Source organism: Rattus norvegicus, chromosome 9, assembly GCF_036323735.1.
Source record: "Rattus norvegicus strain BN/NHsdMcwi chromosome 9, GRCr8, whole genome shotgun sequence".
Taxonomy (NCBI): Eukaryota; Metazoa; Chordata; class Mammalia; order Rodentia; family Muridae; genus Rattus; species Rattus norvegicus.
This window is the reverse complement of record NC_086027.1, coordinates 60537630-60548106: the sequence shown is the minus strand read 5'-3', so window position 1 is coordinate 60548106 and position 10477 is coordinate 60537630. Positions and strand designations below refer to the sequence as shown.

Sequence of the window (10477 nt, the reverse complement as noted above, 5' to 3'; positions counted from 1 at the left end):
GTACCAGGAACAAATCATAGTACACCAATAAAGTACGCACAACCTAAGATAGGCAAGATTAAGTGCTCCTGTCAAACCTTCAAGACACAGCAACCCTGTTCCTAAGGTTGTACTGGGCCTATTAAGAGAAGCTGTGAACAGCAACATCAGAGGTGCAGAAGTGTAGTCCTTACCAGAGAAAAAGGTGGAGGCAAGTTAACACAAGAGTTTTTTAAGATATACTAAAATGAAAACCTCTAAGAGAAAATGAATTCCTCAGGACATGAATAGGTTATATATTAGATATAAAGAGATTGTATGTATACTGTAAACTGTGAATATTTGAATTCTCACCTGAGTGTGTATGGAGGAATGGTGCTAGGTCATTGTAGAATGTTTAGGTTTTGTGGTATATATGCCAATGTCTTTGGGGTTGAGGGGAATAGATGAAAAAAATAATTAAAATGAGAGAGAGAGAGAGAGAGAGAGAGAGAGAGAGAGAGAGAGAGAGAGAGAGAAAGGGGAGTGAGGAAAGATAAAGAAAGGAAAGGAAAAGGAATGAGCAAGATTAATGTATCTCTGAGTCCATTTTCCTATGGTTCTCTAGGCACTGGAAGATCAATATACTTCGGGAGTGTACTAAGACCGACTTGATAAAGCACTATACCACAGACTTTGATTTGTTCAATGCCACCTGTCCCTTGCCTGCTACCTACAAGCATACTTTCTAGAAGTACAAGAAGGCAAAACCTATCTACTGGGAAGAAACCATAATACTTTTCCAGGGCAGAATGCTGGCTAGTCCCAAAAGGGCCCTCCTATTAAGGACAGTGGGAAACTACACACTGCAACTTTATATCTAATATACCTGGAGATTAACTGGAGCAAATTCTGCTCGAAGCTGGACGGTTGAACGTAGGAGGAGGTCCTCCAATTGTTCCAGTTCCTTCCACTGTGGCAGGTTGACTGAAACTTTCATATGTTGGTGGGGTCAGTCCCAGGGTTCCATACGGTATCATGATGGCAGATCTTGGAGTACCAATTGGCACAGGAACAGGGGGCATGGCTCCTCTATTGTTTATGCCCATAGCACCAACCATTGCTATATGGTCCATCCTTATCTCTTGTCCTTTTGCATTATGGAATGTCCCCTTGAATCCTGCTGGTGTCACTTCCTTATGGCACTTGCATTCCTCTTCTTGCCTGAGTTCTAACTGTTTTTGTTTCTGAAACTTTCGGTTATGCAACCACTCCATTCTCCGAAGCTCTTCTTGACGTCTCATCAAATCCTGTCTAATTATCATAACTTGGCGCTCAAGGTGTGCTGCTGCCATCTCCATTTCCAGCTTCTCACAAGCCTCCTTGATGCTTCTGTCCACTTGATCCTGTTGTTGCTTTTCCATCCCTATGAGTGCCTTGGCGCACGTGTCATACTCGTACTGAGTATGCAAATCTCAGTGTCTATTCTTTCTGTGAAGTTGCTGGATTTTAATAAACAGTTTTTCTAGAAGTCCCTCTTCATCATATACTTCACAGTCACAGCTCAAGGAAGTGTGGTTAGCAAGGAGATTTCACTGCATCTGTCCAGCGCTTTCAGAGAATCTGGCTTCCCTGAGAACAGGACAATGTGTTTGCCTAAGGGCTTTCCACTGTCATCAACAATGACTAGAGGCCTCTCCTCCTGGCCAAACACAGAAAAGGCCTTTCCAGCAGTTAGTTGGACAGATACTGAAGGAGGTTATAGACCGTAAGGGATATACTGTGACAGGCAAATCACACTTGCAGCTGCTTTCCACAAAGTGGCATATTGTCTACTCCCATTTTGGCAATTTCTGCTAGGGTTCGTGTTTGCAAGTGAATAAAGCCGAAGTCTTTATCGTTATGAACGGAAACTTCACCTGTTTTTCCATATTTCTCAAAAAGTTTCCTCCTCAGTGATGTCAGGGGAAAGATTGCACAAAAAGAGACGGCTACACTGGATAAAGGTCTTCTCTCCTGGTTTCCTAAAATTCTTCAGGACAATAATTGAGCTTTCATTCTGGCTGCTGGCCTGCTGTTGATTTCCAGATATTGGTGGGGGTGGCTGCTGCTGCTGCCGCTGCCACCTCCGCCACCACCACCGCCACCGCCAATGATGATGATGATGACGATGACAATGATGATGATGACGATGACGACAATGACGATGATGATAACGACAATGGTTATGGCGCTGCTGGTGGTGATGTGGATGGTGCTTTCTTGGAGTATAATTCTGCTTCTCCAAATTAAATGTTTTATTACTCTGCATTTTTCCACCCTTGACTTCGATTTGAATACAACAAAGTGTCTGCTTCCCAGCGCTCTCTATCCTTGACTTCCCTTACCCAGAGTTCTTTACTCAGAGTAAGGGCAATTCAGCCTGCTTTTTAAAGAGAATCCAGGACCACCAGCCTATGAAGATACCCATCCACAATGACTGGGACCTCACACAACGATCACTACTTAATTAAAATGCCCAACAGGTTTTCCCACAGTCTGATCTTATAGATATGTTTTTCTCAGTTAAGGTTCTTTCCTCAAAGCTGCCTTCAGCTTGTGTCAAAACAAGCCAGGACAATATGAAAGTGACAAGAATCAAAATTAAAATTGTATTAATTTGTTCAAAGTTGTTTGGTTTTTAGAAAGTGGAAAAATCTACAAATCTCATATAATTTGTCAGAGGTCCTTATTTTCTATTTCTTCCTTTCTCTTCATAACAACTATTTTTCTACAGCTTGAGACTGTGTGTGTATGTGTGTGTGTGTGTGTGTGTGTATAATTGAATGTCTATAATGTGAAAATTTGCTAAAGTCAGCTCAAACTTGCCATTCATCCTCAAATATATTTTATACTAGACACTGAAAAAACAGGTGACAAATAAAATAATTATAAATAAAAATTATGAACATATATTGGTATTTTGTTGCTTTAATGCATGACATGAAAATTAACCTACGTGATAAATATAATTGTGCAAGCATAGTTACACATAAAACTTTGTTACAGTTTCAATCGCTCTACTGGAGAATTATCTTTGAAGCAATAATAAGTGTGGTTGTGTCACTTCTGGACAATATTGCAGATCACAAGATGGTGTCATGGCAGCCTCCAATTAGAACCATATGCCTGGGTTTCTATACTAGGCCACAGAGAAGAACAAGAATCCATTCTGCCAACAGTCCTGAGAAATCATCTACCATGTGGCCCCTGAATAACAGTGCGATCTGTGTGAGCCATGCTGCTCTTGCTAGCTGCCCCCATGAAGCCTGTGAGCCATCTAAGGGGAAAGTTGTTATGGAGCCTACTCTAAGTTCCAAAGAATAAGAGCTATCACATATTTGAAATTACTAATAAGACTAAGTGTCTTACATTAGGGTCTCATTTTTCTGTTTTATGATGTTTGTGCTTCTTCCTCTTCCTCCTTTTTTCTTCCTTTTATTGTTCTCTCTTTTTCCTTTTTGTACAGATGGGCTTACCCTACATAAAGACATTAAAGAATTTGCTTACTCACATATCCTGTAAGCAGAAACCCACCAGAAATAAACCACACTAAGTGTGTTTAAGACAGGCTTATTTTTTGTGCTCTTAGACTCTCTGGGAAGTAGACTATGTCTCTAGGCTACCAATGTACCTTTAATTTAATCCTTTCCCCAAGAAAGTCTTACTTTTTTAAAAAAGCCAATGGTGTCTGGCTTACTTAAATTTTTATTGATATAATTTTGGAAACCAATTAAAATAGCGAATACAATAATTCTACAAGCAAACTTTAGACCTTTTAATTTTTCCTGTATAAGAAAAGCAATTGAGGAACAGGTCAAACAAAGCATTGAATGTGATAATGAATACGATTTTAATAATTTGAACTTAATTGTAACTATTAATTTGGGTGGTATGAATTTGTTGATTTTGAAATACAAAGTGCATATAATATACGTTCACAAAGCACAAGAGAAACAAGTGATGGCACTACTTCTGAAGATATGGAAGTGATTTTCAAAAGTAGTTTAAATAACTATTTAAATAATTTAAAGTTGTAGTTCCTAAAAATGAAATACATATCACATGCTAAGAAAATTGAAGTTTTTCTGATTTTCATTGGTTGATAATATACATTTATGAAATAATATTTCTGTAATTCTTTGAGAATTTCATACAACAATCATATGTATTCTCTCCTAAAATTTCTACCACAGCCACTGTCTGCACCCTCACCTTCCTACCTACCCACCAATTTTAAGTTTTCCTCCTCTTCTCTCCCCCATGCCCCTTCCAATTGAGTCCATTTGCGTTGCTCTACTACTATTGGGAATGGGACATGGAAGTTTTAATTGATTTTTATTTTCCCAATTACTATCAAATATTAATAGCTTTTCAGTCAGTGGTGGGATTCCTTCTTCACATTTAGAAGTCTGTGCTGAGATTTTGTTTACTTTAGTCCTGTGCAGGTCTGTTGTCACTATTGCTGAATTCTGCTATTGAGATGTTGGCTCTAGAAAAAGTGTTTCCTTTTCCTTGAAGTTATCCACTGTCAAATGTGGTCTGAGAATGAAGTCATGGAAGGAGAACTCTGAGTATTTTTGAGGAAAATCCAAGGAAATAAGATAAGAATCTTGTGACCTCAGTCTTTTCTTTCTTTCTTTCTTTCTTTCTTTCTTTCTTTCTTTCTTTCTTTCTTTCTTTCTTTTTCGGAGCTGGGGACTGAACCCAGGACCTTGTGCTTGCTAGGCAAGCGCTCTACCACTGAGCTAAATCCCCAACCCCCAAGTCTTTTCAATATATAGAATTGAGGCCAGGCCCACACTTGTGCTCCCAGGCCTTGTCCTTATTGATGCTCTGTGTTGTAGCTTCTGGGTGCCATATTTATGTGATTGTGTAATGGAGATTGTGTGTGTGTGTGTTTGTGTATGTGTGTGTGTGTGTGTGAGAGAGAGAGAGAGACAGACAGACAGACAGACAGAGACAGAGAGACAGAGAGACAGAGAGATCTGTGCTGCCATCTAAGTTCCTGGTGATTTCTAGGTCTGTGCTGCCACTGAGGGCCGTGTTTGGGTTCTTGTTGTTACTGCAGCTAGGGTCTGTGTTGATGTTCATGGCCCATGCTTCCAATGAAGATCATGAACATGTCTATGGCCTGTGCTGCTTCCTGAACCCATGTTGATGCCTGTGGGCCATGCTGCTGCCCAGGGCCATATTATTCATGTAGATGCCCTTTTCATGCTGCCTCTGAGGACATTGTCTGGGTTTGTGGTTGCGCTGAAACTATCTTCATGGACTGTATTCATAATCTGTGCTGTCACCAGGGACCATGTAGAGGCCCATGATCTGTGCTCCTGCTGACTGTGAAGATCCAGGAAGCTATCTTTCTGTGATATGGATAACTTCAGATATTCATTTGATAGCAGGCACCTGAAAGGCTTCTGTGACAGCCTCCCCTATACCCCAAAAAAGAACAGCCTTAGACAGCAAGCCACCACAGTGGGATGGAATGCTGAATTATTGCTCTCCACAATTGATGGATTCTTGTAGAGGTGAAGGAGGGGAAGGAGTTAGTTCTATTTAAGGGGCTGGGCACTGACAGTTTGACCATTCTCCAGTGAGTATATAGATAACACAAATTGGAGGGTTTTCTTTTTATTTTTTTTTTAATTCTTGGTTTTATTTTCCCTTTTTTATTTGTTGGAGGGAGGGAGGACAAAAGGTTGGGGACAGATATGGAAGGAGTGGGAGGTGAGTGTGATTGGGGTACATGATGTGAAATTTCCTGAGAATCAATAAAATTCTATGTTCAAGAAAACAAAACAAACAAGCAAAAACCACAAAAAAGCAAAACAAAACCCCTAAGCCAAAAGAAACAAACAAAGAACCAAAAATACTTCTTAGAATGTGCTGTGCTTTGTGTTATTCCTCGGTATATAGTCAATTGGTATGCATTTACTTCAGGCTACTCATAACCGTTTGCAGTTTTTATTGAATGCACCACTATATATATATATATATATGCATATGCATATGTATATATGTATATGTATGTGTATGTGTATGTGTATGTGTATGTGTATGTGTATGTGTATGTGTATGTGTATGTGTATGTGTATGTGTATGTATATGTATATGTATGTATGCACTTTGTCTGCCAAATACACCTTGTCAGCCATGTGCCAGCTTCTCCTTGTGGTTGCAGACTTTACTCATGTGATTCTTACTAACCTATAGAGTGTAAATTGTTTGATGTTCTGACTAAGGTTTAGTCAGCTTCAAGTTTATCCTCTAATCACCCAGATCCCACTCCTCCTAGAGTGGTAACAATTGATCACTTCTCTTTTCTACAATATTTCTACCCTGCTTCTTATCTTCATAGATCCCTGGTCTTTGGGTGGTGAGTACAATTTAAAGTGTATGACTCGTTTACGACTGAATATTTCTCAAGTCATTTAATTTCATCAGATTGACTATTTCAAACTTTCTTTGCCTTAACTACAGAGAGAAACTTCTCTGATGAGGGTTGAAAGATGGAATGATTTATTAGAATAGAATTGTTAGGAGTCAATTTAATATAATGTTGATCTAGCAGGTTAACAGAATTTTGATTTCCACAAGGGCCTATGATCAACTTTTTCACATAATCTTGACCTCAATAATAGTACCAGGTATTTGAACCATCTCATATTGCAGAACTTAGTTCTAGTCCAAAAGTGGTTGTTGACTTCCACAGCGTTACCAACACTATTATACCGATAGCCCGGCATTGTCAGTCCAGTCAGTATGTAACTATGGAATCATAGCTGGGTGAAGATTACTTCTCATGGCTGGTAAAATTCATAAAATATCTCAGCATTATGGAAGTTACTTAGTACTGTTAATATTATCCAGTCAGGATTAACTTGATTTCTTCACTTTCTGAATGTGTTGGCTCTTCATCAATAAGACCTTTTGTTCAAATTTTGGAGGGTTGCTCACAGTACTGGCAGTAGTCTATAATTTTGAGAAGGCAATAGGACTACACTGCTCACAACATGAAAAGAAGCAATTTATTGCTGATACTAGAGTTTGTGTTTAATGTTCTGAGTATCTAGATAGGGTATTTATCTTCCTATTTCTTATAGGGTAACTTGATTTTAAAAGCTTCTATATATGTATATATTTTAGAAAGATTCTACAGGAATAGAACTTCATATATATTTCTGAAAATCCTTCAGATTTGTTATCCTTTCCATATTGCCTCATCTACCCTGCTTTTTCAGCCCACACTATAATTAGATCCTACCTGTCTAATTATTAACCATTAACACTATTTTAACTCTTCATTAAGTATTCCTTAACATATTGCCTTATAGACTATAATCAGAAATCATAATTAGATAAAATGCTTACTATTCTGAGTTATGTGTTGGAATGAATGTACATGGTTAAAATTTTTCATAGCTTTACTTTTGTAGGTGGTAGATTGTTTATAGATTTGCTCTGAAGTCTATAATGTGAAAGAAATACAATGCTAAAAATATTCATTTCTGTTTCTATATTATGTATCAATTTTCAGAAAATAATATTGGTAAATGTTTCAATTCAAAGCTATAACTTTTTAATAATTTACTGAAGTAAATAAAATATATAAAAACTTACACTTTTCTCAGGGACTAGCAAGTCCATCTTTATTAAACTCCAATAGGGAAAGTTAAGAAAATCAGGATGTCCAAAAGACCATCTATTTATTATATTGTTCTGTTATAGTTATTCAGTTTTAATTTGGACATAAACGTGTTTTGGTGACTTAACATTAGAATAAAATATTTGAAGTGGTAGCCAAATATTTCAGGAAACATAAAGTGAAAACCTAACTTTCAAATTCTAATCTTTCAGTCGATCTCTAAATATTTTATACTTATAATCTATGTTAGAGACTTGTGTATTATGCATTAACCATTTTGACCTAGTATCGTGTGTTTTTCTTTTCCTTTATTTATTTATTCACTTAACATTCCTGAGACAGATCATGGTTATATAAAAATACCTTTATTAAATTTGAAATAGTTTCTGACATAAGAGAAATAACAGAAATATCTAGATTGATTGGGTATTCTTCTGCTCCCTAAAAAATACTACCTAAAATTTTGCATTTGAATACTTTAATTTCAGAAAGCTTGATCAAAACATCAAGGCATTAAAACCCAGAAGAACATATGGTTGCAGTGTTTTTTCTTATATTTTTGTTTGTTTATTTGTTTATTTGTTATTTCATTCATAAATTTTAAATTTCTTATTTGGTTAAGATCTATAATAAAAAGACAAATATAAAAATTACTTGAGGTTGAGGACAGGTGATTTAAATGGATTATGAAACCAATAACATTGGCCCACATCTACAGAGCATGAAGTTCTTTTTGTTGTTTTTGTTTTTGTTGTTGCTGTTGTTGTTTTTGCATTATCATTTTTATTGGATATTTTATTTATTTACATTTTAAATATTACCTCTATTCCAGGTTGCCCCTCTGAAAAAACCTTCTCCGATCTTCCTTCCCCCTGTAATCAGGGTGCTTCCCCACTCACCCATCCACTCCTGCCTACCCACCCTGGCATTTACCTAAACTGGGGCATCCAGATTTCACAGAACCAAGGGCTTCTCTTCCCACTGATGACCAACAAGGCCATCCTCTGCTACATATGCAGTTGGAGCCATGGGTCCTCCATGTATACTCTTTGGTCTGTGGTTTCATCCCTGGGAGCTCTGGAGAATCTGGTTGGTTGATATTGTTGTTCTTGCTATGGGTTGCAAACCCCTTCAGGTACTTCAGTCCTTTTTCTAACTCCTCCATTGGGGATCGTATGCTCAGTCCAATGGTTGGCTGAGAACACCCACCTCTGTATTTGTGCACTCTCACAGAGCCTCTCTGGAGACCGGCTTCTGTCACCATGCACTTCTTGGCATCCCCAGTGGTGTCTGGGTTTGGTGTCTGTATATGAGATGGATTCCCAGGTGAGGCAGGCTCTTGATGACATTTCCTTCAGTCTATCCTTCACATTTAGTCTCCATATTTCCTCCTGTAAGTATTTTGTTCCACCTTCGAAGGACAGAAGAATCCAAGTTTAAGTCTTCTTTCTCCTTAAGCTTAGTGTGATCCATGAATTGTATCTTGTGTATTCCGAGGTTTGGGGCTAATATTCTCTTGTGAGTGACTGCATACCATGTGTGTCCTTTTATGACTGGGTTGCCTCACTGAGAATTATATTTTCTAAGTCCATCCATTTGCCTAAAATTTCATGAAGTCGTTTTTCTAAGCTGAGCAGTACACTGTTGTGTAAATATACCATGTTTTCTGTATCCATTCCTCTGTTGAAGGGCATCTGGGTTCTTTCCTGTTTCTGGCTATTATAAAAAAGGTTGGTGTAAACATAGTGGAACATGTGTCCTTGTTATATGTTGGATCATCTTTTGGGTATATGTCTAGCAGTGATATGATCTTGGTCCTCAGGAGGTCCAAAAGACCATTTATTTATTACATTGTTCTGTTATATTTATTCAGTTTTAACTTGAACATAAACGTGTTTTGGTGACTTAACATTAGAATAAAATATTTGAAGTGGTAGCCAAATATTTCAGGAAACATAAAGTGAAAACATAAAGGAAACATAAAGTGTTCAATTTTCTGAGAAACCATGAAATTTCCACAGTGGTTATACCACCTTGCAATCCCACCAAAAATGGAGGACTGTTTTCTTTCTCCACATCCTCAACAGCATCTTTTGTCACCTGAGTTTTTGATCTGAGTCATTATGACAAGGGAGATGTGAAATCTCAGGGATGTTTTGATTTGCATTTCCATGAAGACTAAGGATGTTGAACATTTCTTGAGGTGTTTCTCAGCCATTTGATACTCCTCAGGAGAGAATTCTTTGTTTAGCTCTATGCCCTATTTTTTTTTACTACTGTAATTTGTTTCTCTGGACTCTAACTTCTTGAGATATTTGTATATATTGAATATTAGTCCTATATCAGAAGTAGGATTGTTAAAGATCTTTTCCCAATCTGTTGGTTGCCATTTTGTCCTATTGACAGTGTCTTTACCTTATAGGAGCTTTGCAATTTTATGAGGTTCCAATTGTCAATTTTTGATCATAAAGCATAAGCCACTGGTGGTCTGTTTAGTGTCAATGTATCTGGTTTAATGTGAAGGTCCTTGATCCATTTGGACTTGAGGTTTGTACAAGGTGATAAGAATAGATCAATTTGCAATCTTCTACATAATGACCTCCAGTTGAAACAACAACATTTATTGAAAATGCTGGTTTTTGCTAAATGGTTTTAGTTTTGTCAAAGATCAAGTGACCAGAGGTGTCTGGGTTCATTTTTTCAATTCCATTCCATTGATCTACCTGCCTGTCTCTGAACCAATATCATGCAATTTTTATTATTAATGCTCTGTAATACTGCTTGAGAATAGTGACAGTGATTCCACCAAAAGTTCTCATATTGTTGAGAATA

The 10477-nt window shown here is 37.5% G+C and overlaps 1 pseudogene; it reads right to left on the bottom strand.

Moving 5' to 3' along the window:
- Positions 1–838: 838 nt before the first annotated feature.
- On the bottom strand, positions 839–6746 carry Nono-ps13 (non-POU domain containing, octamer-binding, pseudogene 13; annotated as a pseudogene).
- Positions 6747–10477: the final 3731 nt, after the last annotated feature.